The following is a 24,410-nucleotide window of genomic DNA, read 5'->3' as shown; positions in this document are numbered from 1 at the left end:
GTGGACTCCAACCTCGGGCTCTGTACAGAGCCTGCTTGGGATTCTCTCTCTCCCCTCTCTCTGCTCCTTCCCTGCTCGTTCTCTCTCTCTCTCTCTCTCTCTCTCTGTCAAAATAAATAAATAAGCATTAAAAAGAAAAAGAAAAATACAATTCATAAAAAGTTAAGAAATGCCCAGTGTTAGTGAAACTATCCCTCACCTTCTAGGACTATGCATATAATTTTATACGACTAAGAATAATTTCAGGGGCACCTGGGTGGCTCCCACCGTTAAGGGTCTGACTCTTGGTTTCTGCACAGGTCATGATCTCGCAGATTGTGAGTGTGAGCCCTGCTTAGGGCTCTGTGCTGACAGCTCAGAGCCTGAAGCCTGCTTTGGATTCTGCGTCTCCCCCCCCCCCCCCCCCCCCCCCGCCCTTACCCTCCCCTGCTGGCACTTTGTCTCTCTCTTTCAAAAATAAATAAACATTAAAAAAAATAATAATTTAAAAATGTTTCAAATCTGTATACTCTTCGATCAAGCAATCCACTTCTCCAAATGTATCCTATGGAAACATCTGCCCAACTAAAATGGACGTACAAGGATTTTCGTTGTAGCATTATTTACTACCGGAAATTTATTATAGGAAAACTGGGGAAAGTCCAGCAAGAGAGTAGATTGGGACTCCTCCAAGCCTCCACCAGACGCGCAGAGCTGAGCCAGCCCGACCGAGCGACGAGTGCCCTTCTCCCTCCTGCGGAGCCCCAGCTCAGACCCTTTCCGCGACCGGGACTCGGCCCACAACCGCCTCTCCCACCAGGCCTGCGGGCAGCCGGGGCTGCCCGGGGAGTGAGCGCAGCGGTTCGGCCACAGCGGGTGGCCGTTCTACGTGCGCTCGCTGCCCGTGGCCGCGGTCTAGGGCCCCGCCGCGGGGGCCGCGCCCGCCGGCGGCCCCGGGCTCGGCCGGTTAGCTCAGCGGCGGCGTCTGAAGATGTCGCAGCCGCAGACCGCTGGCGCGTGTCCCTGGAAGTCAACCGCTCCGCCTCCGAGGAGCCGACGGTCGAGAGCGAGGAATGCGTAGTGGATGGAAGATCACTGGCAAGCTCGAAGAGAGGTAAGACGGCCATGGCTGCTTCTCCCCGGGCTTCGCTCAAAAACACACGCTGCCCCCTGGTGTGGACCCCACCCTGGTCTCCTCCTCTCTGTCCCCTGAGGGCAGGCTCGCCGTGGGGGCCTCGATGACCAGCCAGCTTGAGGCCCCAGAAGCTGGGAAGCCGAGAAGCCTGGAGCCAAGTGAAGGCCTTAGCCTTGCTGTACACCTTCCCCCTCAGTAGCCACCTCTGACCATCCCCACCTGCCAACCCGTGAGCTCTTTTCATACTTTACCTTCTGTTTTTGTCAAAGTTCGAAGCAACTCCCCACCCCACCACACCCTCAAAAAAGAGCACATTGGTTCAACTTTTGGTTAACCATACAATAGCCCACGAAGCTATTAAAAAGGATAAGGTAGATCCGTACCTCTTGATGTAGCCAATATGTCCTCCAAGTATTGTCAAGTTAAAAAAAAAAAAAAAGATTAAAAACTAGTATGTTCCCAATGAATCCTTCTATATAAAAATAGAAATCTATATATACATTGAAACCCTGGAAAATTATACAGCTCATTAAACTTTTATGATGGGCTAGCTTTGGGATGGATTTAAATTTTCCCATTCTTGGGGTGCCTGGGTCACTCAGTGGGGTAAGCATCTGACTCTTGGTTTGGGCTCAAGTTGACGTCACAGTTGGTGAGTTGGAGCCCGCATGGGGCTCCATACTTACAGTGTGGAACCTGCTTGGGATTCTCTCTCCCTCTCTCTGCCCCTCCCCTGCTCTCTCTCTCTCTCTCAAAATAAATAAATAAACTTTAAAAAAAAGTTGTCATCACACACACAGAATTTGTAACTGGTTGGTGACAGATGTTAACTGAAACTAATTATATGCCAACTATGTCAATTATACCTCAATTTTAAAAAATGAAAAAGAAAAGGCAGAAACAGAATAGTGTAAATAGCATGCTACCTGTTTTTGTAAGAAAGAGAGAGAAATAAGGAAAAATATGTTTTTAAGCCACTTTATTGAGGTATAATTGACATAAAAAAAGCTGTACAAATTTGATGTATACAACTTCATGAATAATAGAAACTTATCTATATTCACTTTTTTATCGAGGTATAATTGACATATTATATTAGTTTCAGGCGTACAACGTGACGACTCAATATTTGTACATATTGCAAAATTATCACCACAGTAAGTCTAGTTAACATCCATCACCACACATAGTTATAAAACAGGTTTTTTATGATAGGAACTTCTAAAATCTACTCTCTGAACAACTTCTGAATATGCAATACAGTATTTTTAAAATATTTTTTTTATTTTTTAAAGAGAGAGAGAATGCATGAACAGAGGAGAGGGGCACAAGGAGAGAGGGAAGGATCTTTTTTTTTTTAATTTTTTTATATTTATTTATTTTGAGAGAGGGATAGCACAAGGAGGGGGCAGAGAGAAGGAGAGACAGAATCCCAAGCAGGCTCCGCGCACCATCAGTGCAGAGCCTGATGCAGGGCTTGAACTCACCAACTGCAAGATCATAGCTTGAGCAGAGATCAAGAGTCAGACACTTAACTGACTGAACCACCCAGGCACCCTGAGAGGGAAGAATCTTAAGCAGGCTCCACATTCAGCATGGAGCCCAACGCAGGGCTTGATCCCACAACCGTGACATCATGACCTGAGCCGAAATCAAGAGTTGGACATCGGGGCGTCTGGGTGGCTCAGTCGGTTAAGCGGCCGACTTCGGCTCAGGTCATGATCTTGCGGTCCGTGAGTTCGAGCCCCGCATCAGGCTGTGTGCTTACAGCTCAGAGACTGGAGCCTGTTTCAGATTCTGTGTCTCCCTCTCTCTGATCCTCCCCCTTCATGCTCTGTCTCTCTCTGTCTCAAAAATAAATAAACGTTAAAAAAAAATTTAGAAAAAAGAGTTGGACATCTAACCGACTGAGCCACCCAGACACCCCTGCAAAACAGTATTATTAATTATAGTCATCATGCTATACATGACATCTTATATGTACTTCTATTTACATAAATAAAACTGGAAGGATTCACAATATATGAATAAAAGTGGTTCTCTATAGATGGCAGGTGGGGAGGTAATGAGCTGGCTGGGGGTATAAGTGCAACCAAGACTTCTAAGCACAGACCTTTTAATATTGTTTTGACATTTGAAGCAAGTATTACCTTTATGAAAAAATGAATTATGAAAAACCCAGCAACAATGGCATCATCAAGTCTAGTGAGGATGTGATAAACTTATTTTACTCACACACACAGTCATCTCCATTCAAGCAAGCATCATTCATTGCCAATGTCAGAGGTCATCCTCCAGTTGATTTTTAAAAATTTTTTTCTTTAAATCTTCTGGAACTCTGTGGTACACTGCAAGGAAATGTGATGCCGGGGCAGTGACTAGCCCAGTATCACAGAGGCTGCAAAAAAATCTAGGTGAAGATGGGTAAAATGGAGATTTCTTTCTTTTAAGGATGCCAAGCATATGAACTTGCGTATGGCTCTTGGTGGAAGGCAGAGATGATCATTTTCCACCACGGAAGCCATAATGGCCTGATACTCGCTTTTCCCTCTGCCTTTGCACATAGGGCATAGGCTCCTAGGACACAGGGTCAGAGCTAATCAGCTGCATCCTCCCCAGAACCTGAAATAAGAGCTAATGGTATGAAGAATCCTTTCTAGGTCATCACCAATAGCAAAGCCACCATCTGTGTCCTGGGACAGTGACAGTATCCTGAAACCAATGTTAGTAGCGTCCAGGGTTAACAGTAGGTCCAATGGTGATATCCTTCGTCCCATGCTGACAGATCAAACAGATTCGTCAGTGGCCTCACTTTACATCTCTTTACATTTTACAGCATAAAATTTTGCTGCATCTCTGACTGCATAGCCTCCCTTGGACCTGCCTATTTTCCAGGTCAGTGTCTCCAAATCTCCCTAGTTTCATTCTATACATTCCATTTTCCTTAAGTCTGTCAGAATTGGTTTCTGTTGCTTGAAGAATCTGATTCTGGATTGCATTAGGGGTTCTCTAGCTGGAAACCAGAGGAAATAAGGGAACTGACAACCTAGCCAGGATCTCAAGCCTATACCTCTGATGGAAAAGAAATAGAGAAGAGGGTAAAACAGTCCCATAAATCTTAGAATTGTGTGTGTGTGTGTGTGTGTGTGTGTGTGTGTGTGTGTGTGTTACAGGGCAGCAGTGGGGGGTGGGGGTGGGTGGCTTTCCTAAGAAGACGCTGCTGGTCCTGGGTTAGGGTTAGGCTGGATCTGAAGCTTGCTGGGAGCATTGACTGGTACACACGTGATGGTATTAGCCAATTGGCGATTGGAGGTAAAAACTTGAGGGTAAAGTAGCATAGAGAAACTGTGAGAGTGAACATTCTGGCACATGGTTACAATTTGAAGTTGTATGATTTTTTTAAAATAATGATCATGAGTTCGTATGGTGCTTCTGAATTCAAAAGACAGATGGATGGGACAAAGGCCTTCGGGGGTGAAGGATGTGTGATTGCTCCTCTGGGTCTATCTGAAGAAACTTCTTTTAGATGTGACTCATTTATTCATTTAACACATGTTCACTGAGCAGATAGAGAAGTGAATTAAAAAAGTGCATCTAATTTCACTCCTCTGAAAACCCCAATAAAACTTCAATAAAGCGATTTATAACTGCTTTTTTTCTTTCATTTGGATCTATACATCTTTTTTATTGTGGTAAAAGACACGGTACAAATGTGTTATCATTTTAACCATTTTTATGTATACACTTAAGTGACATTAAGTGCAGTCATAATGTTGTTCAGCCATTTCCATTTCCAGAACTTTTTCATCATTCCAAACAACCCACGGTGCACTAACCCCACATTCTTCCCTCCCTCCAAACCTGGTACCTCTATTCTATTTTCTGTCTCTATAATTTTGCTTATTCTACAGCCCTCATATAAGTGGAGTCATATTTCGGTTTTTAAAATCTGGCTTATTTCACTTGACATAATGTTTTCAAAGCTTCATCCATGTTATAGCATGTATCAGAATCTCTTCTTTAAGGCTGAATAATATTTCATTGTACATCCATCACTACTGGTTAACCTGTTCGTCTGTTGATGGACACTTGGGTTGGTTCCACTTTTTGGCTGTTGTGAAGAATGCTGCTGTGAGTGTTGGGGTACAGATATCTGTTCGAGTTCCTGCTTTCAGTTCTTTTGGGTACACGCCCAGAAGTGGGATTGCCGGATCATATGGTGATTCTATATTTAACTTTTGGAGGAACCACGTACTGTTTTCCACAGCAACTGCATCTTTTTTTGTATTCCTACCAGTAACATACAAGTGTTCCACATTCTCCACATCCCCACCAGTACTTATCTTTCATTTTTTAATAATAGCCATCCCAAAGGGTATGAAGTGGTATCTCGTTGTGGTATAATGACTTTTCTTTCTTTTTTAAAAAGTTTATTTGTTTTGAGACAGAAAGAATCAATGGGGGAGGGCGGAGATTGAGGGAGAGAGAGAATCCCATGCAGGCTTCACACTGTCAGGAGAGGGCCTGATGCGGGGCTCAAACTCATGAACCGTGAGATCATGACCTGAGCCCAAATCAAGAGTCAGAGGCTTTGCTGACTGAGCTACCCAGGTGCCCTCATTGTGGCCTAATTACTTTTAATGCATAACCTCACTAAACAAGGGATGCATAGCCAAGCCTGTCCGATCTGAGTTTTTTACTCCACATTCTGACCCTTCTGAGACCCAAGCACATTTGTTTTAACAAAGCAGAATATGGGGCTCCTGGGAGACTCAATTAAGCATCTGACTCTGGATTTCATCTCAGGTCATGATCTCAGTTTATGACTTTGAGGCCCACATCGGGCTCTGCACTGACAGTGCACAGACTGCTTGGGATTCTCTCTCTCCCTCTCTCTCTGCCCCTTCCCCGCTTGTGCGCACATGCACTCACCTCTCTCTCTTAGAAAATGTCTTTTAAATTAAAAAAAAAAATTTAAAGAAAGGAGCTGAGGATGGAGAATGGGAGAGATATTGCTTACGGGTACATGCTTGCAATAGTAGGTAAGTGTTTCCTGGAGGTCTAAGACACAGTACAGTGATTACAGACAACGAAACTGTATCACATATTGTAAACATTAAACTTGCTAAGAGGTTAGATCCTAATTGTTCCCATCAGTAGAAGAAACGATAATTGTGTGGCATGACAGAGATACTAACACTACAGTGACAGTCATGTTGCAATATAAATGCATCAAATCAATATGTTGTACAGCTTAAACTTACACCACGTTACATGTCAACTATATCTCAATTAAAAAAATGAGAATTAGGCAAACCATAAGAGACTCTTAAGTACAGAGAACAAACTAAGGGTTGCTGGAGGGGAAATGGGTGGGGCAATGAGCTAAATGGAATTTAGTGCAGAACCCAACATGGGGCTCGATCCCACGACCCTGGGATGATGACCTGAGCCTAAACCAAGGGTCAGCAGACTGAGCCACCCAGGTAACTCAGCCCCTGTCTTTTTGAGTTTGTTTGTTTTAGATTCTACATATGAGAGATCTCATACAAGATTTGTCTTCCTCTGTCTGACTTATCTTACTTGGTATACTGTTGCCAAGTTTCATCCATATCGTCACAAATGGCAGGATTTCCTTCTTTCTTCTGCCAGAAAAATATTCCGTCATATGATCTACCATATCTTCTTTATCCATTCTCCCATTCAGCGATGCTTAGGTTTCCATAACTTGGCTGTTGTGCAATGAACATGGGAGTGGAGAGGTCTCTTCTCCATCAGTTTTTATTTATTTATTCTTTGTTTATTTTTAATGTTTATTTTTTGAGAGAGAGAGAGAGAGAGAGTGGGGGAGGGTCAGAGAGAGAGGGAGACACAGAATCTGAAGCAGGCTCCAGCCTCTGAGCTGTCAACACAGAGCCCAATGCAGGGCTCCAACTTATGAACCATGAGATCCTGACCTGAGCCAAACAGTCCTGAGTCAGACGCTTAACCAACTAAGCCACCCAGGAGCCCCCATCAGTTTTTATTTTTGTCAGGCAGCACATCTCACTATGATTATGAAATTTATTCTGAATCTTCTGCCAGTGCTTTTTGCCTGGTTACATCTTTAGATGGGTTCCAAGGAAGTTTTGATTTAAACTGTGGTGTCCAAATTCTGGGAAGCCTGAATAATTCATGAAATTTGGATGGAAACTATTATTGAGGTTTGTAATGGCTTGATAGGGATATCCTGAATCCTACATTTTTCCATGCATTAAACCACCACTAGATGCTGCTAAAGGCTGTGATATGCCTCAAGCAGGCTATGTTTGCCTTTCCTCCTTATGGGGAAACAACCAACATTCATTTATTTAAACGCTTTGTGTTAGGACACACTCATATGGATTTTTAATTTTTTTTTAAATTTGAGAGAGAGAGAGAGAGAGCACGCTTGTGAGCTCAAGCAGGGAAGAGGCAGAGAGAGAATTCCAAGCAGGCTTGGTATGCAGAGCCTGATTAAGGGGCTTGAACTCACAAACCGTGAGATCACGACCTGAGCCTAAATCAAGAGTCAGACACTCAACCGACTGAGCCACCCAGGCACCCCAACACAAATGCATTTTAATGCAAGGTAGAGCCCAGTGAATTGGAAACGCCACCTTTTCTACATCTTTTGAACAGAGTATTGGAACTTAGGGCTACAGAGTGTCTTCTCTGGGCCAGTTTTCATTCATTTTTCCATTTAATCTCTGTGACTGGCATCTTCTATTTGCCCCTCCAGATCAGCTTCCCACCCTTCTCCAACCATTGTGTGCCCCAGAGGCTGAGCTGTCAAGACAGAATTAGCCAGCGCACTCCTCCTGGGGCTTCCCCTTGGGTTTGGCCAGTTGGGTGCACCTGCAGGAGGCACTACAATGGAGAGAGAGCACGTGACAAGTTTGTTCCCAGTTCCCACTGCAGAACTCCCACTGGCTGGCTTTGTCCTGCCACCCATGGTTCCACCGCCTGTAGGGTAGCCCTCCACACAGCCTCTCTGTCTCCAGGTTTTGTCCTTCAGGCCCAGGGGAGGTGACAGACAGCCCTATTGTTCCTAGTCCCTAGTCCCCAGTCAGAGTACTGCACAATCCCCCAGTGGTTACTCTACACCTTATTCACACCTTTGTAAACAGTCTTTTTATTAAACTCTCCTCAGATTACTCAGTTGAGTGTGTCATCTGTTTTCTGCTAGGACTCTGGCTGATATAACCCCTAGAGATAGGGGGTAGCTTATCCAAGTTTGAGAGATAGTAGCAGCATAACTGGGCTGGGAAACAGGTCTGTCTGAGTCCTTTGCCAGGTCAGACTTCACTGCCCAGGAAGGGGCCTACTTGAGTAATGGGCAAATCGGGCACCCAGGATGAGGTCCAGTGCTGGGCACAGCAGATGGACTTCTGCTCTGTGCCCTACACCACTGCATGTCCAGGGCCCATCACCACTTCTGTGTCTCCTGAAGTTGATGTGTGCCCTCCCCATCATTCAGCTGCCATTGTGTTTGCCCAGGAAGCCTTTGCTTGCAGAGCCCAGAGCAGTCTCCTTTAATGACTCTTGTGGTGGTTTTTAAAATATGTCCACAAATTCTTGAAGATCCTCTCCATCAGGAATGGAGTCTAATTCCCCTTCCCATGAATACAGGCTGCCCCTAGTAATTTGCTTTCAACCAGTAGAATAGAGAAGTGATGTGCCATGAGTTTCAAGACTGGGTCATAAAAGCAGATCAGCTTCTGTCTGCCTGTCTCCTCTTAGGACATTCATGAGACGAAATCCAGATGCCAGGCAACAGACAGGTGAGCCAGCTGAAACCCTCGCTGAGGTTCCAGCCATGAGAAAGACTCAGCCCCAGCCATGGTTTGACTACAACTACACGAGAGATGCCATTGGGAATTGCCTGCTGAGCCCCATCAACAGGCACAGGGAGAGATAATAATAAAATTGTTGCCATCATTTTAAGTCACTAAGTTTTGAGATAATGTGCAACATAGCAGAGAAAACCAATAAAGTTCCTTCTGCATAGAAGGGGTAGAACCCTCAATACTGATTCTCTTTGGGCTGTCCAATGTGTTCTGGGATATTACTTTAATTCTCTTTAAAATTTTTCCAAGTTTGGAGCACCTGGCTGGCTCAGTTGGTAAAGCATTCAACTCTTGATCTCAGGGTTATGAGTTTTTGAACTCATATAAAAAAACAAACAAACAAAAAACCCCAAAACTCCAAATTTGAAGTGCCTGGCTGGCTCAGTTCTTGGAGCACGATCTCAGGGTCATGATTCAAGCACCACGTTGGGTGTGGAGTCTACTTTATTATTATTATTATTATTATTATTATTATTATTATTATTATCATTTTTTATTTTAGAGAGAGAGAGCAAGCACAAGCAGGGCAGAGGGGCAGAGGTCAAGAGGGAGAGAATCTTAAGCAGGCTCCATGCTCAGCGCTGAGCCCTATGTGGGGCTCAATTCCATGATTCTGATCCTGGGATCATGACCTGAGCAGAAATCAAGGGTCAGTGGCTTGGTCAACTGAGCCACCCAGATGCCCCTGTGAAGCCTACTTTAAAAATAAAATAAAATTGGGGCGCCTGGGTGGCGCAGTCGGTTAAGCGTCCGACTTCAGCCAGGTCACGATCTCGCGGCCCGTGAGTTCGAGCCCCGCGTCGGGCTCTGGGCTGATGGCTCGGAGCCTGGAGCCTGTTTCTGATTCTGTGTCTCCCTCTCTCTCTGCCCCTCCCCCGTTCATGCTTTGTCTCTCTCTGTCCCAAAAATAAATAAAAAAACGTTGAAAAAAAAATTAAAAATAAAATAAAATAAAATAAAAATGTCCAAATTTCATAAACATATAACTTTGAAGTTTTATTTTTTCCCCATTATGGTCTTGTGCTGGATTTTGTTCCTGGATACTTGAAAAGTTGATAACTTCTTGGGATTAAATGTAACTGAATTTTTGTTCAGAACAGGTTCATGTTCTAGAATTTGCTTTTCTCAGTTAGTAATATATTGTTGACAGTTTTCCAAATGAGCAAATATAGATATCCTGCTTTTCAAACAATGGCTTCATAGTATTAAGCTCCAGTTTTTAGGAGCACCTGGGTGGCTCAGTCAATTAAGTCCCACTTCGGCTCAGGTTATGATCTCACGGTTCGTGGATTGGAGCCCTGCCTTGGGTTCTGTGCTGACAGCTCAGAGCCAGGAGCCTGCTTCAGATTCTGTGTTTCCCTCTCCCTCTGCCCCTCCCCTATTCACACTCTGTCTCTGTCTCTCAAAAATAAATAAACATAAATAAAAAACTTTAAGATGGTTCCCAAAGCTCCTCCCCTCCTGTATTTAAGCTAGTTGTGATCCAGATCTAGTGACTTGCTTCTAACAAATAGAATATGCAAAAGTGATGGGATGATTAAGTTACAAAAGACTGTGACTGTGACGTCCATCTTGCCCCATGACCTTCTATTTTTGCATGCTTTAATGAAGCAAGCTGTCATGTTAGAGAGGTCCAAATGGCAAGGAACTAATCAACAGTTCATAAGGAACTGAATCCTGTCTGCAACCAGGTAAGAAACCTTGAACATAGATCCTTCTTGAGTCAACTTTCAGATAATCCCACAGCCTTGACTGATACCTTGATTGCCACCTTGAGAGAGACACTGACATAGAAGATACAGATAAACTGTGCCCAGATGCTGACCCACAGACACTGTGAGATAATAAGTATGTGTTGTTTCGATACCTTAAATTGTAGAGTAATTTGTTATGCACAAATAGATAACTAACAGTAATTATTTAGGGATGGGAACTTGCAGGTTCTGTCATGTGGTGATGAAATCACTGACTTAACTATTGCATAGGGTTACCTGTAATGAAATATCCACTGAGGCAAGGCTCTGGGGCTCTTAGTGACTGACATCAGAAAACATCATAGAGGAAAGAAGGAATTCAAGGACTGCGGGTGATGCCATTGGTTTGGACTCTGCTGGACAATTGAAGGAAGGTGATTGAGAAGCACAAGGTCATAACTTTTTATACCTCTTCTACTTCTGTTTATTTTTACTCTTCTCTTCTCTTCTCATCTCATCTCATCTCATCTCATCTCATCTCATCTCATCTCATCTCATCTCATCTCATCTCTTCCCTTACATTCCTGGAAAATTCAATCCTAAAGGCATGAGGTAGGACAGAGGAAGGAAGACATTCGTACCTGGAGTGGAAGGAGTGTTGGTGGCACAGAGTGGGGTACTGGTGACTGAAGGGATAAGGAGAGCATTTGTGGAGGAGGGTGGCCTGGCATAGGTGTCAGAGACTGAGAAGGGTGAGAAGGACAGCGCTGCAGATGGGTAGCTCAGTGAGGATGTCATAAACTGAGCAGGGTAATGAAGCATACTCTCTCGTGCTGCATTGGAAATTACCCTCAAACCTAGTAGGTTAGAACAATCATCATTTACTATCTCACAGGTTCTGTGAGTTGAGAATTCAGACTTGAATTCTCTGGCTTGTCTCTGTTCCGCAATGTCTAGGGCCTAGCCTGGCAGAATTGACAGCTGAGGGCTAAAATAATCTGAAGTCCTGGCTGAGGCTTGAGGATCTGCTTCTACAGTGGCTCACTTCATGCCTGAAAGTCAACGCTAACAAGCTGATTTCTTTCTATGTGGCCTATCCACACATGACTCCCTCCGCAGGACTGTTGAGTAGCTTTACAAAATGGCAACCGGCTTCCCTGAGAGCCAGTGATCCCAGAGAGTGAGCCAGGAAGAAGAGATCTTTTAAAAAATGAACTAGCTTAGACAGTCATATGGCATCAGTTAAGCATTTGACTCTTTAAAAAAATTTTTTTTAATGTATATTATTTTTGAGAGTGGGGGGAAGGGCAAAGAGAGAGGGAGACAAAGAATCTGAAGCAGGCTCCAGGCTCTGAGCTATCAGCACAGAGCCTGACACAAGGAACTTCGAGATAATGACTTGAACCAAAGTCAGACACTCAACCAGTTGAACCACCCAGGTGCCCGAGCATCTGACTCTTGATTTGGCTCATGTCATGATCTCATGTCTCCTGGGTTCGAGCCCCACATTGGGCTCCATGCTGACACTGGTGTGGAGCCTGCTTGGGATTCTCTCCCTCTCTATCTGCCCCTCCCCACATGTGCTCTCTTTCTCCCTCCTTCTCTCTCTCTCTATCAATAATAAATAAACATTCAAAAAAAAAAGTGAGTTGCTAAATCCAACCCATAGTCAAGGAGGGGGTAAATAGGTTACACCTTCTGAAGGGAGAATATCAAAGAATTTGCAGATCTATTTTAAATTTACAAAAGATATGGAGGGACAGCTCGGATGTGGTGTCCCAGACCCTGAGCAGAGTGAGGAGGGCGTATACATACAAGGGAAGAGTGGCATGGGTTTTCAGAGCCTGAGAAGGATGAAGAAGGCATCCATGTGGGAAAGACAGACTGGCGTGGGGGAGTTGGAGTCCAAGTGTATTTGAGGAAGGCATCTGTGCTCATGTGGGGGTGGGAGTAGTGCTGGAAGATGGTTTGCATACAGGGGATTGATCACATAAGTAAATATATTAAGGATAATTGGAGCCAGGCTTCTCACTGTCAGAAGAGTGAGTTACAAATAGGGAAAGAAAAAAATAACATAAATCCTGTGACGTTGGATTGGGAACTGTAGGTATGAGTGTGAACTCACAGCTCTCAAGGTGAAAAGATGGGGGTGCCTGGGTGACTCAGTTGGTTAACCGACCGGCTCTTGATTTAGGTTCAGGTCATTATCTCACGGTTCGTGGGTGTCTGCTTCCCACTGTAAAGCACTGTTTTCCCTTTGAAATTAATAAGTATTTGGTGGATATTTTGAAATTCTTTAAGTACCCCGTTCCTCATCAATTTACTCATTTATCAATGCATATCATACAGACTTGTGCTTTCCTATTTTATTTCAATGGGATATATTTTCTTAATGTGATTTTTTATTTTGACTGGCTCAAATTGTCCCAGATTTGATCAGTGGAGCCCCTTCATACTGGCTCATAGGTCTGTTTGACATGTTCCCAACATTCTTGAGCAAGTCTTTGCTTTCTGGTTTACAAAGATGTTTTGGGAGGTGCCTGAGAGGCTGTTGGTTAAGTGTCCGACTTTGGCTCAGGTCATGATCTCACAGTTCGTGGGTTTAAGCCCCGCATCAGAACAGAGCGTTCAGAGCCTGGAGCCCACTACAGATTCCGTGTCTCCCTCTCTTTGCCTTTCCCCCACTTTCTCTCTCTTTCTCTCAAAAATAAATAAACATTAAAAAATAAAAAAAAATGTTTTGGGCTCATCTTGTATGTTTCCTGCTCTAAGTCTGGAATCTGCCATTTCTCTATAGAACACTGGATCCTTTTAGGGGAAATGGTATTTCTGGGTGCTATGTGTGCTCATTGCTATTAGGACTCTGCTCTTCCAGGCTCCTTGGATAGCAGTAGGAAACACACACACACACACACACACACACACACACACACACACACACACCCTGTCTCTCTGTATGTCTATCTATCTACCCATCTTTCCGTCATTTTTTTTCTTCCAAAGTTTATTTCGAGAGAGAGCGAGGGAGTGGGGGAGGGGCAGAGAGGGAATCTCAAGCAGACTCTGTGGGTCAGCACAGAGCCCAATGTGGGGCTCGAACTCACGAACTGTGAGATTGGAGCCAAAATCAAGAGTCACGCGCTTAACTGAGTGAGCCATCCAAGCGCTCCCACATTTAATTTTCTATGAGAGAAGTAAGCCCTAGTATCTGAAGGCATTCCAAATATAATATGCATTAACTCTCTCCTTAGCATAATGCTGCTAATCGTATAACATCCGTGGGAGAACTGGAATAGTCACTCAAATCATTTTCTCCTCTTCTGTCATCCAGCTGAGGAACCCTGGTTGAGAGAGCCTGAATTCTAGTATTATAGGATGATCATGTCAGCAACTTATTCTCAAATGGTTCTGGAAAAGAAACAAACAAAAAAGGAAGTCTGAGATTGTGTCAAGGTTAAAAAGAAAGAGAAAGAAGGAAAATGCTGTAAATTCTTAATCTAAGGAACAGCCCAGGGACTTTCTATGATTGTGCTAAAAGAATCGCTAACCTCTTGTAGTCACAGGATGAGGGAGCCAAAAAGCAGACCCAATGTTTGAACAGTAATTTGATAAAATCACAGTATCAGTTGAATTCATAGGCTTACCATTTCTTGGGTGCAAGTTAAGGCAGTGATGAGAGAACAGGATTCTTACAAGTTCAGTGAGGTTTACAGTACTCCTAACCACACTCAGCCTGGTATGTCTGAGGAGTCACCTCATGCCTGAAGACCCCTTAGAGACCATGGAGCCAGTCACCTGCAAAAGGAGGCCAATCTCACTGGTACTGGCTCCAGGCCTACCCCTGGAACTGTGGCTGTCAACCTTGGTTGCACATTGGAACCACCTGGGGAATCTTAAAACCTACTGGATCTCTGGATTGCAGGCCCAGATTTTTTTTTAATTTTAATTTTAATTTTTTTAAATAACTTATTTATTTTCTAATTTACATCCAAGTTAGTTAGCATATAGTGCAACAATGATTTCAGGAGTAGATTCCTTAATGCCCCTTGCCCATTTAGCCCATCCCCCCTCCTTCAACGCATCCGGCAACCCTCTGTTTGTTCTCCATATTTAAGAGTCTTTTCTGTTTTGTGCCCTTCCCTGTTTTTATATTATTTTTGCTTCCCTTCCCTTATGTTCATCTGTTTTGTATCTTAAATTTCTCATATGAATGAAGTCATATATTTGTCTTTCTCTGACTGGCTAATTTCGCTTAGTATGATACCCTCTAGTTCCGTCCACGTAGTTGCAAATGGCAAGATTTCAATCTTTTTCGTGGTCGAGTAATACTCCATCATATATATATGTGTATATATATATGTGTGTGTGTGTGTGTGTGTGTATATATATATATATATATATATATATATATATGCCACATCTTCTTTATCCATTCATCCATCGATGGACATTTGGCCATGCCCAGAATTTTTATTTAATTGGTCTGTGGTGCAATTTAATTTGGGTCTTAGCAGCTCCCAAAGAGGTTCTAACTTGCAGCCAAGACTGAGAACTACACACCGAACTAGAGATAAAACCCAGCGTGTCCAAAGGTCAGATTACAGCTGAAACCCAGAAGCAGCATTGCACAGAAAAATAATTGCAAGATTTATCCTACTCATACCAGCAACATACATCATTTGGAATTCTTCTGCATGGAAGATTTGTCTCTTCTTTTCCATGTATTTATTTTTTCAATCGTTTATATCAGCATGACTCATGGATATTTATTTTATATTTTGGGTTATATATAATCCAGCGCTATTCATATCACTCAGGTTCCTCCAGTTTTAGCCATCAGGAGCTCTTTCAGTTGGCGTCTGTGTCCCTCGGACACGTCCAGCATTGGTGGGATTTTGTTCATTTTTCAGTACTTCCTTTCTGACACTAGGGGATACTCCAGGCTTACTGTCACCAGCTAGACCCCAAGACCTGACCTGCACTGTCCACCTGCTTGTCCTCACTGACCTTTGTCCCACATTTTCCCTTAAACTCTTCTTTCTGGCTTCCTCTTAACTCAGGCAAATGGAAAGCAAACTGCCCTCTGAGTCACAGCGACTGCCCTGACAAGACCTCCAGCCAGCCCAAACCACCCAGACCAATTTGAACTTAACCCTTGGCTCATACCTGTGTAGATGGACCATAGAGTGACCTGCAGAATGACTGACAGTTACCTTTATCTCATTATAATGCTAAAATCTCTGCCCAAAGAGGAACATTTACATAACATACAATGTGTATAGGCAAGTTTCCTTAAGGCGCATGTGCAACCCCTATGCCTGCCTCTAACCTATGACAAGGCTTCCCTGTCTAAATATTCATCCTAACCCTAAATAAAAGGAAGTTACCCACCCTTGCTCAAGCAGTCTCAGCTTTGGAAGCCATTCCCTGTGATCTTAATTGCTGCAAATAAAAGTTTTCTGGGGCACCAGCGTGCCTCAGTCAGTTGAGTGTCCAACTTCAGCTCAAGTCATGATCTTGCGGTTTGGGAGTTACAGCTACGTGTTGGGCCCTCTGGTGTCAGAGCGGAGCCTGCATCGGATCTTCTGTTCCCCTCTTTCTCTGCCCCCCTCCTCAAAAATAAACATTTAAAAAAAGTTTTCTTTGTGCAACAACTCAACCTGGTGCAATTTCAGACTCACCCAGGAATGAACTCACATTGGTTCAGTTACACAGTCTTACACATTTCTTGCCCCAGTCCTGCAATCAGCCATTTCTCCAGGAGTCTCTGGTTCCTTTTATTGCAGAATGGTATTTGAAACCAAGGTCTGAGAGCTAGGTATAATTTTTATATCCTGCTACACCAAAAACAAACAAACAAACAAACAAACAAACAAACAAAGAAAACCAAATTAAAAAAACACATGTTAGAGTCCCCAGGGCCAACCACCCCAGATCGGCCAGTGCCTAGCTTTGGAATCCTGTCCCTTTCCTTGATGTCTTTTGAGAGTCAGGGTGGGAGGCTATCCTGACCATCACCTGTTTGGTGGCCTTCCGTTAGGTGGGTACCAGTCTGGCTCTTGTGAGTCCTGATAAAACTAACAAATGATGGGAATGCAAGCTGGTGCAGCCACTCTGGAAAACAGTATGGAGCTTCCTCAGAAAACTAAAAATAGAACTATCCTACAACCCAGCAATTGCACTACTGGGCATTTATCCAAGGGATACAGGTGTGCTGTTTCAAAGGGACACATGCACCCCCATGTTTATAGCAGCACTATCAACAACAGCCAAAGTATGGAAAGAGCCCAAACGTCCATCAATGGATGAATGCATAAAGAAGATGTGGTGTATATATATATATATATATACACACACACACACACACACACACACACACACACACACACACACACACACAATGGAGTATTACTCGGCAATCAAAAAGAATGAAATCTTGCCATTTGCAACTATGTGTATGGAACTGGAGGGTATTATGCGAAGTGAAATTAGTCAGAGAAAGACAAATATATGACTTCATTCATATGAGGACTTTAAGAGACAAAACAGATGAACGTAAGGGAAGGGAAACAAAAATCATATAAAAACAGGGAGGCGAAAAAACAGAAGAGACTCATAAATATGGAGAACAAACTGAGGGTTACTGGAGGGGTTGTGGGAGGGGGGATGGGCTAAATGGGTAAGGGGCATTAAGGAATCTACTCCTGAAATCATTGTTGCACTATATGCTAACTAATTTGGATGTACATTTTAAAAAATTAAAATTAAAAAAAATTTTTTAAAGAAAAAAAAAGTGTGCTAGGGGCTAGGAATACCAAATTGAAGAACTCAGATCAATATCAACCAGAATAAAAAGAAACACACATAGAACATAAGGAAAAAAAAACTAACAGATGATAGTGGAGTAAGTGCCCCAAGAGAGGAAAGTAAAGGTTCATAGAGGAAGGAGAAACTGGTTCAGTGGGGAGAGAAGCTCAAGAACTGCTGCTTGAGAGCAGACAGTATGGCTGACATCTTCTAGACCACAGGCTCTTTATACCTCTATCACTCCACCTGATGCCTGGCCTGCAGTAGTCCTCCATCAACACCTATTGGTGGTTTTACTCCACTGAGCTCAGAGTAGCCCACAGAATATTAGCAGAGACCTCAATTTGGGACACCCCAAATAGTTCTCCAGCCCTGCTGCTTGTTGTAGGCAAAAGAATCCTGCAGAGTTTCTGGTGCTTAAGAATTTATTCTGGGTGGCTCAGGTCACGATGTCACTGCTTATGAATTTGAGCTCCACATCAGGCTTTGTGCTGACAGTGCAGTGACTCCTTGGTATTCTGTCTCCCTCTCTCTCTGCCCCCCTCCCCACCTTGTGTGTGTGTGTGTGTGTGTTTGTGTGTGTGTGTGTGTGTGTGTGTGTGCGTGCGCATGCACGTGAGCAAACGCTTCTCTCTCTCTCTCTCTCAAAATAAATAAAAATAAACTTAAAACAATGGGGGGAGGTACCTGGGTGGTTCAGGTGGTTAAGTGTCTGACTTTTGATTTTGGCTCAGGTCATGATCTCATGGTTTTTGAGTTCGAGCCCCCCATCAGGCTCTGAGCTGACAGCGCAGAGCCTGCTTGGGATTCTCTCTTTCCCTCTCTCTCTGCCCCTCCCACCCTCTCTCTCCCTCCCTCGAATGAATAAACTTAAAAAAAAAAAAAAGGATTTATTCTGTGTGCTTTCTGGAGATTTCTGAACCATCCTTGGTGGCACCAAAGCAGCATTAGGGAGATTATCTTGGAGGTGAAGTCATCAAATGGGTCCTAGACCCTTCAGATGTGTATCAGTGGGCCATATGCTTGGAGTATAATTGCCAACATACATCTTGCCAGATAGAGACAAAGGAAGCTTCCAAAGGAATTTTTATATGTTTAAAGTAGACTCATAGGATTCTGGGGCGTCAGGCTAAGATTGCCCTTTGCCCTTAGCAAAGTGTCAACATGGAGGCAGCTGATTTCTTGGAGGAAGGTCACTCTGCTTATTTCAAGGACTTGTCAATGGGCTGTAAGTAGTAAGGAAATTTATTTTCCTTTTGCCTTTGTCCCTTTAGTAATCACAGATTACTAAAAAAAAAACAAACTTACAAAAAAAGAACTTATTCTGTGTGTCTTCTGGCAAGTTCTGAACCATCCTTGGCACTTGGGAGATTATCTTGAAGGTCAAGTCATCAAATGGGTCCAAAAGTCACCACTGCAACCTGATAAACTCTGAGAGTGGGCTGGACTGAAGGGGTGGAGAGGGGACACAGAAGAGGGAAGTCAAGGCCCTGTCCCAAGTGGTGTCAGTCATGGGGACTGAGACAAACCCAATGAAGACAAAGGCTAGGAGGCAGTAGGCTGCAGGTAGAAGGTTCAACCAGTCCTGTAGCAGTTGAGGGGTGATGACCCCTGGCTGCAGGGGAGAGTGTGGGGAAAGAACTTCAAGTGGGGGCATTCCTGTAGGCAGCTGACTGCTATACAAAAACATGGAAGCTGCATGGCCCAGACACCTGCTGGAGAATAACAGGTAAGCCAGCTTGGCAGGAGAAAGGAGGATTAATAAGTGGAGCCTGGGAAGGTTCTGGAACAGGATTCTTAAACCTGGACCTGGACAAATTTCATGGCCTGGAGCCTGAAGCCAGGTGCGAAATTGGGAGACCACGTGTATTTTTCAGGGCACTGAGTTAACAGAGCACATCCTTTCCTCAAAGTTTGAGAGTACTGTGGAGTCTCTGCAATGTCAGGAGACCCACTGCAGTTTCTGGACAGAGCGAAATAAAACTCAAAAGCCGGCTGGGATAGGACCTTGCAATTTATCAACAGAGCCTGAAGTCGGTGGCCACTAACTCAGAGCTACCTCCTAAAACCCTTGGCGGGGGGTAAGGGGGGACTGGTATAAATTGCCCTCATTTTACCAAAACTGTCACGTCATTCCCTTTCCATAATCCCAGGGGTCCTCTGGGAAGTATCTCTGTGATTCCGGAGGAGAGGATGCACAGCCTGAGGTGAGTACGGGAGACCCCGCATGCAAACATTCATTCTCTGGAGGAGACCCCGGACCCTGTCGCGAGGGAAGCCAAGGCCTGGGGAGGCCAAGGGCGCACAGCTAATTATAAATGTAACCACAATTTCAAGGAGCTCTCTGTTAGGGGTCGCTAAGGGTTTTGAGGGCGGAGAAGACTCCGGGCCCCGAGGCATCCGGTTTGTTGTGTACATCAGCTTCAGCGGGACGGAGGAAGCAACGCAGAAGTGACCGCTGGAGACCTGGGTGCGGCAAAGATGTTCAGGAATCATGTACCTGGATGTAAAGGCCCGGATGGCGCGAAGCGTGGCTGGATGGGTATGGCAGCTCGTGACGCGCCGCCAGGCGGCCTTGGGCGCCCAGGGCCAGCTCCCGACCGCGGGTTCGCACCCACGCTTCCTTTCTGGAGCGTCATAGGCCGCACCGCGATGGGACTCAGTGGGCAGGAGGAACGGCGGTGCCGGGTGACAGGAGCAGTTCTAGCTAAGCCAGAAACCTCGAGTGAAGAGATCAATGACCAGGTGGAGGTGGACGGGCCAATCCCGCCGCCGCTAGGTAGTCCCCCAACCGCTCCCAAGCACCGCGCGGGACAGCAAAGCGGGTGCGCTCGGGCGAAAGCGTCCCCAACGCGGTCTCCGGCCCCGTGCAGCTCCTGGATGGGCCTTTGCTCATCACACCACATCCGCTCCCCGGGCCGCGGCCGGACAGCCCCGCTTAGCCCCCCCAGGCCATCGATCAGTCTTGGAAGTGCCCGCGAGGTCATCCGCACAACAAAGGCGGCCCCAAGCGGCGCCTTCTGTCTTGTAAATATAGGGTCCCGCCCCCAGGCAAAGTGGAGCCCCTGGTACCAGCAGCCGAGGCATCAGCCCCCACTCCGCACCCCTCCCCCACAACTCCGGAGCGCTTTCATTTGAAATGTTAATGTTTTGAAGCTTCCTTCTAGGCCCGGATCTGTGTCTTTGAAAACCGGCTGAAACCTCTGGGATTAATAAACAAACCGGCATTCGGCCTGGGTGGGAACAGGGTAAACATTTGTAGGTCTAAAAGAGAGAGGCAGGAGTGCGTAGACAAACGCGGTAAATTATTACACAGCCCTGGCCACTCGCTTTAAAAAGACTGCTTTGTGCACCGATACCAGGATTTGGAGTTTTCCCAATCAAGAGACCCTTATTTGCACGCTACAGGCTGAGGACCCCGGCGGCGCTGCCTTCCGCCCCCTCCTAGCACTGGGGAATCCAGGTCACAGGTGGAGCACCGGCTGGGCCGCGCTTGGGCGGAGCCAAGCCCAGGCCCCGCCCAGGTCCTCCTAGGCTGGAACCCGGCCCGCAGCTCCTTAGCCAGGCGGCCGCTAGGGCTCAGGTGTCCTCGGGTAGCCCTGACCACCGCGAGGCTGGGTTTCTCTGGCCGTGCGGCCTTAACGTAACTCGCTCGGCTACTGCGCCTGCGGAGGACACAAAAGGGTGTCACAGCGAGTGCTTTTCAAAAGCCTTGGCGTGAGTTTCCCTGTACACATTCGATAGTTGGTCAGGGTTAGTGCCAAAATCTTATCAAGTCGGGTTCCTTGCCCAGCCCAGCTGCTAACGATGATAATGGTGCCCGCGGTCACTTTGGGAGGAGGGCTGACATTCTGCCATGCACTGTTCGAAGCCCTGCGCATGGAGTAACCTGTGATGAGATGACACAAGACATCAACTTGCTTCTTTCTAGAATGGGAACATCACGTTCTCTCCATTCATCCTTGCAGGGAGAGAGCAAATTGGGGCATGTGCCCCGGCTGGATATGGGGTCCCAATTGTGCAGGTATGACTCCACGTGCCCGGGGAATCATGTGTGCTGGGGAGGGGCTGTGGAGGTGACCAGGGCACCACTGTGGTCCTGGAACGCAGCCAGGTCCCCACAATTCCCCAACTTCAGAATTCTTTAATCCACTAAATCCTCCCAGGCACAGCCTGGCCTTCCAAAAGCTTTTGCCTGGAGCTGGGAAAACCCAATAAAGGAATGATCATTTTTCAACCATGGGAGTCCGTAACACTCATATAATGAAGCAAGTTACACAAAGGAAAGAATTCTTTCCCATTCTCCTGGGAGAGGCCCCTCAGCCCAGGCAATCTTCAGAGCTGCCCAACTGCCCAGACTATGGGCTCGGGGGGCAGGGGGAGTATACAGAGGGGTGAGGGTTCACTGAGGAGATCTCCTACCCACCCAAACGCTGGAGTTGTCACTTGAAGAAATGCCAGCCCAGGTTATTCATAAGCATTTCTTACAGATCCCAATTCCTGCGTTTTCTCTGCCCCAAGTGTCAGTTGTGGATTCCCTGGATCGGCTGAGTGACAGAGAGAAGGGAGGACAAACAGCTTATGGTAGAGGACCCCCCACCTCCATCCTAGTAATAACATCTGGATGTTGTCAGAGGACCTGATGGACGGGGTGGAAAGAGATTGTATATCACCTGGTTAAGACAAAGTGCTTTGGCCTCCTATTGGTAAATTAGCCTGGCCTTGTAGACACTCATCTGCCCCTCTACCCTCAGTGGTCACAGATACATTATCTCCCAGGTTTGTTAAACCTTCCCGCAGGCACAAGACCATTCTGACTCCAACCTGGTCTCTTCCTCTAAACACCCCTGAGGTCTTAACAAGATCCTTACTCTTCCAGGGGGCATGGACCTCTGGCTGGAAAGGACAGCAAAAGAATAGGGTTCCTCTACCCGGTGTGATGTTAACAACCTAGGGTAGCATATGCTTTATGTCCATGACCTTTGGAGAAAAACAGACACCTGTCAAGTAGCTGAGTGATCTTGGGTAAGTCATTTATCCTTGCTCGGTATTCCTTAAGTTTCCCACTGGCAAAGTGGTCAGAAATTAGAACATTCCTGAAAAGGAGGAGAGGTGGGGAAATCTGCATTGTAAACAGCACCTGGAAGCCTGCTCACTTCCTGCACACTTCACGCACGTTCTCACGCGTTCTCCTGAGGCCCCACTATATGGTGGTAGAAAGGGAAATGCCACTGCCACACTGTCATCTGCTCTGGAAGTGAAATACCTGAAACTCAATCACCCTGGTATCCTGGCTTGGGTGAGCAGCAGTCAGAGACAGATTGGCTTTCAGAGCAGGTGACAGCCCAGTGGCTTGTCTCCTATCACGGGAGGCAGGCAGTCAGCTAATACCACCTCACTGCTGGGATGGATCTTGCTCCCAGCACAGTATCCCACTGACTCCTTACTGGGAGATGAGCCCCAGCAGATCTTCACGGACATTAAATAGCCTTGTTCTGCTTCCACTGTTTCCATCTCAAGGATATTAATCCCTAGCCTGCCTGTGGCTATCAGACTTCTTTTTCAACATTTCCATATCCATTTTCCAAACTTACTTAGAAAGAGGCACAAAGCTCCAATATGACCAAACCTTCATATGCACATTTTTCTGTATCTACTTTTCATTTAGAATTTATAGAAACAAGGAATAGAGTATGTTCGATTTATATGGGTGGGTGTATGACTCATTGGGTTCCACAAGTAGAGAGGAAGAAGGACTTTCCAGGTCATGGGGGCTGCAAGGGTCAGGCAGTGGGTGAACTTATTCTAGTAGACAATGGGGAGTCACCAAACTTGTTCTAAAAGAGGGAAGTGGTTAAATTTTGGTTTTATTTGGTAGCTGTGCAAGGGTGAATTTTTTTTTTTTTTTTTAGTTTATTTATTTGAGAGGGATCAAAAGCATGGGAGGGGCAGAGAGAGAGGGGGAGAGAGAGAGAGAATCCCAAGCAGGCAGAGCCCGATGTGGGGCCAGAACTCACAAACTGTGACATCATGACCTGTGCTGAAAACAAGTCTTGTACAGTTAATCAACTGAGCCACCCAGGTGCCCTGGGTGAATTCATTTTTTGAAAGCTTTAAAAAAAATTTTTACAGTTTTAGGTTCACAGAAAAATTGAGGGTATATTAGAGCTCCCACATACTTCCATCCCTGCCCTCATAGTTTATTTTTATTATCTTGAATTAGTGTGGTATATTTGCTACAATCAATGAACCAATATGATGCATTAACTAGAGTCCATAGTTTACATGAGGTTCAGTCTTTGTCTTGTCTATGGGTTTTGACAAATGCATAATAGCATGTACCCACCATTCCAGTATCATACAAAATCGTTTCATCGCTCTAAAAACTCCCCCACACGTCACCTATTCATTATTCCCAGCTTCCTCCTTGTAAACCCTTGGCAACCACCAACTGCTACAGTGTTGTCTTTTCCCGAACATCATATGCTACATGGACTTTTCAGACTGATTCCTGTCTGTTAGTAATATGTATTTAAGGTTTTTATGTCTTTTTGTGGCTTAATTTCTCATTTCTTTCAGTAAGCCTTTAACAAATATTTTTCTTCCATAAACATTTACTGAACTTCTGTATCAGTACGGTCCAATAGAAATATAATACAGGTCACAAATTTGTTTTTTCTAGTAGTCACCTTAACAAAGGTAAAAAGAGGGGCACCTGGGTGGTTCAGTTGGTTAAGTGCCCAACTTTGGCTTGGGTCATGATCTCGCCGCTCATGGGTTTGAGGCTGGTGTAAGGCTCTCTGCTATGGGTGCAGAGCCTGCTTTGGATCCTCTGTCCCCCTCTCCCTTTGCCCCTCCCCCCTCTCAAAAATAAATATTTTTTTAAAAAAGGTAGAAAGAAACAGATGAGAGGGGCACCTGGGTGGC

At 45.2% G+C, this 24,410-nt stretch overlaps 1 pseudogene; it reads left to right on the top strand.

The window, feature by feature from the left end:
- Positions 1-569: 569 nt before the first annotated feature.
- On the top strand, positions 570-1,313 carry LOC147576031 (heat shock protein beta-1 pseudogene; annotated as a pseudogene).
- Positions 1,314-24,410: the final 23,097 nt, after the last annotated feature.

Source organism: Puma concolor, chromosome D2 (assembly GCF_028749965.1).
Source record: "Puma concolor isolate L17-30 chromosome D2, mPumCon1.1.hap2, whole genome shotgun sequence".
Classification (NCBI taxonomy): Eukaryota; Metazoa; Chordata; class Mammalia; order Carnivora; family Felidae; genus Puma; species Puma concolor.
This window is presented reverse-complemented; position numbering and strand designations above follow the sequence as displayed.